At 41.1% G+C, this 4,908-nt stretch overlaps 1 non-coding gene across 1 annotated transcript; it reads right to left on the bottom strand.

Annotated features, from left to right (window-relative positions):
* Nucleotides 1-4,573: 4,573 nt before the first annotated feature.
* On the bottom strand, nucleotides 4,574-4,681 carry LOC130970871 (small nucleolar RNA R71). Its single transcript, XR_009082119.1, has one exon. It is a non-coding gene; the product is annotated as a small nucleolar RNA R71 (small nucleolar RNA).
* Between the last annotated feature and the right edge of the window lie 227 nt (nucleotides 4,682-4,908).

Genomic DNA, 4,908 nt, shown 5'->3' with positions numbered 1-4,908 from the left:
TACGCTACCTTAAGGAAGGGAAAGAACTTTGAGTGGACAACAGAATGTGAGCAAGCCTTCCGAGACTTTAAAGAATTCTTGGGACAGCCCCCCATCCTATCTCGACCACGAAAGGGAGAACCACTCATACTGTACCTCGCAGTAGGAAGTCGGACAATAGCCTCAGCATTAATTAGAGAAGACGAAGGGGGACAACAACCCGTCTACTTCATTAGTAAAGCACTACAGGGGTCAGAGCTGAACTACCAGAAAATAGAGAAGTTCGCCTACGCTCTGATACTTGCATCTCGACGACTTCGCCCGTACTTCCAAGCGCACACCATTAATGTTCGGACCAACCAGCCCATAAAAGGAATATTGCAGAAAACAGATCTAGCAGGAAGAATCCTACAATGGGCAATCGAGTTGTCCGAGTTCGACCTCCAGTACGAGGCACGGACAGCCATCAAATCACAATACCTAGCCGACTTCATTGCAGAATTCACAGATACCACGGAAATCCCCATAGAGTGGAACATATACGTGGACGGTTCCTCAAATGAAGTTGGAAGCGGTGCAGGTGTGATAATCGAAAGCAACCAAGGAACCCAACTTGAGCTTTCCCTAAAATTTGGATTCCCGGCCTCAAACAACCAAGTAGAATATGAAGCATTATTAGCTGGTTTGAACCTGGCTAGGGAAGTTGGAGCTCAGAAACTCAACATCTACAGTGACTCACAAGTCATCACTTCGCAAATAGCGGGAAGCTACCAAGCCAAATATCCTACCATAAAAAATATTTGGATAAAACCAAAGAACAGCTCGGACAACTCGGGGAATATAGGATTTGCCACATACCCCGCGAGCAAAATGCCCGAGCTAACGCACTCTCAATGCTAGCCAGCACCAAACCAGGGGGCAACAATAGAAGCCTCATCCAAGAAATACTGCAGAACCCATCAATATCAGAAGAAGAAAAAATCCTAGCCATAACAGGTCGGGATCAAGGATGGATGACCCCTGATGAGCGGATAATTTGTACGCTTTTTGGAATTATTTTTAGTATGTTTTTAGTAGTTTGAGTTGAGTTTTTAGTATATTTTTATTAGTTTTTAGTTAAAATTCACTTTTCTGGACTTTACTATGAGTTTGTGTGTTTTTCTGTGATTTCAGGTATTTTCTGGCTGAAATTGAGGGACCTGAGCAAAAATCTGATCAGAGACAAGGACTGCAGATGCTGTGGATTTGATCTCCCTGCACTCGAAGTGGATTTTTTGGAGCTACAGATACCCAATTGCGCGCTCTCAACGGCGTTGGAAAGTAGACATCCTGGGCTTTCCCGCAATATATGATAGTCCATACTTTGACCAAGATTTGATGACCCAAACCGGCGTTCAAAGTCACCCTCAGATTCCCAGCGTTAAACGCCGGAACTGGCACCAAAGTGGGAGTTAAACGCCCAAACTGGCACAAAAGCTGGCGTTACTCCAAGAAGAGTTCTACACGAAAATGCTTCATTGCTCAGCCCAAGCACACACCAAGTGGGCCGGAAGTGGATTTTATGTCATTTACTCATCTCTGTACACCCTAGGCTACTAGTTCTCTATGTATAGGACCTTTTACTATTGTATTTAAAAAAGGCCTTTTGATCATGTTTTTATGATGAACCTCTTGGGAGGCTGGTCTCACGGCCATGCCTAGACCTTGTTCTTATGTATTTTCAACGGTGGAGTTCTACACCATAGATTAAGGTGTGGAGCTGCTGTACCTCGAGTATTAATGCAATTATTATTGTTCTTCTATTCAATTCCGTTGTTCTTTGTCCAAGATATCACTGTTCTTCAACTTGATGAATGTGATGATCCGTGACACTCATCATCATTCTCACCTATGAACGTGTGACTGACAACCACCTCCGTTCTACCTTAGATTGGGTGAATATCTCTTGGATTCCTGATACACGATCATGGTTGATCGCCTGACAACCGAGTGCTCGCCTGACAAACAAGCCAGCCATTCCGTGAGATCAGAGTCTTCGTGGTATAGGCAAGAACTGATGGCGGCATTCAGGAATCCGGAAGGTCTAACCTTGTCTGTGGTATTCTGAGTAGGATTCAATGATTGACTGTGACGTGCTTCAAACTCCTGAGGGCGGGGCGTTAGTGACAGACGCAAAAGAATCATGGATTCTATTCCGGCCTGATCGAGAACCGACAGATGGATAGCCGTGCCGTGACAGGGTGCGTTGAACATTCCACTGAGAGGAGGGAGGTAGCCACTGACAACGGTGAAACCCTTGCATAAGCTTGCCATGGAAAGGAGTAAGAAGGATGGATGAAGACAGTAGGAAAGCAGAGAGACGGAAGGGACAAGCATCTTCATACGCTTATCTGAAGCTCTCACCAATGATATACATAAGTATCTCTATCTTCATCCTTATGTTTTATTCATATATCATCTATACCCATTTGAGTCTACCTGACTAAGATTTACAAGGTGACCATAGCTTGCTTCATACCAACAATCTCCGTGGGATCGACCCTTACTCGCGTAAGGTTTATTACTTGGACGACCCAGTGCACTTGCTGGTTAGTTGTGCGAAGTTGTAGTGATCACAATTTCGTGCACCAAGTTTTTGGCGCCGTTGCCGGGGATTGTTTCGTGTATGGACAACTGACGGTTCATCTTGTTGCTTAGATTAGGTATTTTTTTTTAGAATTCTTAAGAATGAGTTCTAGAATTTCATGATGATCTGTTGAAATCTGGCTGGCTGAGAAGCCATGTCTAATCTTATTGGACCGAGGTTTCAACTGATCATCACAAGAGCTTGTTGATTTCTATCAATCTTGCTATTGGAGCAATGATCTGCTAAGGCTTGGCTGGCCATTGGCCATGTCTAGTGTTTTGGACCGAAGCTTTCTTTGAAAGCTTGGCTGGCTGTGAAGCCATGTCTAATTCCTGGACCGGAGTCTTAGACTAGCATTGCAATGATTCCTGAAATCCAAATTGAGAATTCTGAAACCTTCATTTTCTATTTTCATATAATTTTCGAAAAAATCCAAAAAAATTTTAAAACCATAAAAACCAAAAATATTTTATGTTTCTTGTTTGAGTCTAGTGTCTAATTTTAAGTTTGGTGTCTTGCATGCATGTTTATTTGATCTGGTTCTATTTCAAGTCAATAGTACAGGGAACTGAAGATTCAGAACATGCAGCAGAGGAATTACACAGAAAAAGCTGGGCGTTCAAAACGCCCAGTGAAGAAGGACAGACTGGCGTTTAAACGCCAGCCAGGGTGCCTGGTTGGGCGTTTAACGCCCAAAAAGGTAGTGCATTGGGCGTTAAACGCCAGAATGTGCACCATTCTGGGCGTTTAACGCCAGGATGGCACAAGAGGGAGGATTTTGTTTTCAAATCAATTTTTTCAAGTTTTCAAAGTTTTCAAAATCAAATCTTTTCAAATCATATCTTTTCAATCAAACCTTTTTCAAAATCAATTTCTTTCCTTTTCAAAGATACTTACTATCAATTAATGATTTGATTCAACATTTTAAGTATGTTGCCTTTCTGTTGAGAAATGTTTAATGTTTGAATCATATTTTCTGTTAGGCAAGTCATTAATTTTTAAAAATTAAATCTTTTTAAATTGTTTCAAATCATATCTTTTCAATCATATCTTTTAAAAGCATAATTTTTTTTATCATATCTTTTTAATCACATCTTTTTCAAAACAGTTTTTAATCATATCTTTTTGATTTCTAATTTCAAAAACTACTTGATTTCTTTCCCACTCTTGGTTTTCGAAAATCAACTAAAGTTTTTCAAAATGTTTTCAAAATCTTTCACTTAATTTTCGAAAATTTCTTCCTCTCTTTTCACATCCTTCTATTTATGGAGTACCACTCTTTCTCAATGCACAATTCGAACTCTATCTGATTAAGTTCGAATTCTTCTCCTTCTTCCTTCTATTTTTCTTCTTCTCTGACACCTCAAGGAATCTCTATACTGTGACATAGAGGATTCTATATTTTCTTGTTTTCTTCTCTTTCATATGAGCAGGAGCAAAGACAAAGGCATTCTTGTTGAAAGCTGACCCTGAACCTGAAAGGACCCTGAAGCGAAAGCTAAGAGAAGCTAAGGCACAACTCTCTGTAGAGGACCTAACAGAAATCTTCAAAGAAGAAGAAGACATGGCAGCCGAAAACAACAACAATGCAAACAATGCAAGGAAGGTGCTGGGTGACTTTACTGCACCTACTCCCGACTTCTATGGGAGAAGCATCTCTATCCCTGCCATTGGAGCAAACAACTTTGAGCTTAAGCCTCAATTAGTTTCTCTAATGCAACATAATTGCAAGTTCCATGGACTTCCATTGGAAGATCCTCATCAGTTCTTAGCTGAATTCTTGCAAATCTGTGACACTGTCAAGACTAATGGGGTTGACCCTGAGATCTACAGACTTATGCTATTCCCTTTTGCTGTAAGAGACAGAGCTAGGACATGGTTGGACTCACAACCTAAAGAAAGCCTGGACTCATGGGAAAAGCTAGTCAATGCTTCTTGGCAAAGTTCTTTCCACCTCAAAAATTGAGTAAGCTTAGAGTGGAAGTCCAAACCTTCAGACAGAAGGATGGAGAATCCCTCTATGAAGCTTGGGAAAGATACAAGCAATTGATCCGAAAATGTCCTTCTGACATGCTTTCTGAATGGAGCATCATAGGTATTTTCTATGATGGTCTGTCTGAACTATCCAAGATGTCTTTGGATAGCTCTGCTGGAGGATCTCTTCATCTAAAGAAGACACCTACAGAAGCTCAAGAGCTAATTGAAATGGTTGCAAATAACCAATCATGTACACTTCTGAAAGGAATCCTGTGAACATGGGACAAGTCAGAAGAAAGGAGTTCTTGAGATTGATACTCTGAATG

This window comes from Arachis stenosperma, chromosome 3, assembly GCF_014773155.1.
Source record: "Arachis stenosperma cultivar V10309 chromosome 3, arast.V10309.gnm1.PFL2, whole genome shotgun sequence".
Taxonomy (NCBI): Eukaryota; Viridiplantae; Streptophyta; class Magnoliopsida; order Fabales; family Fabaceae; genus Arachis; species Arachis stenosperma.
The sequence above is the reverse complement of the archived record's forward strand: the minus strand, read 5'-3'. Positions and strand labels throughout refer to the sequence as shown.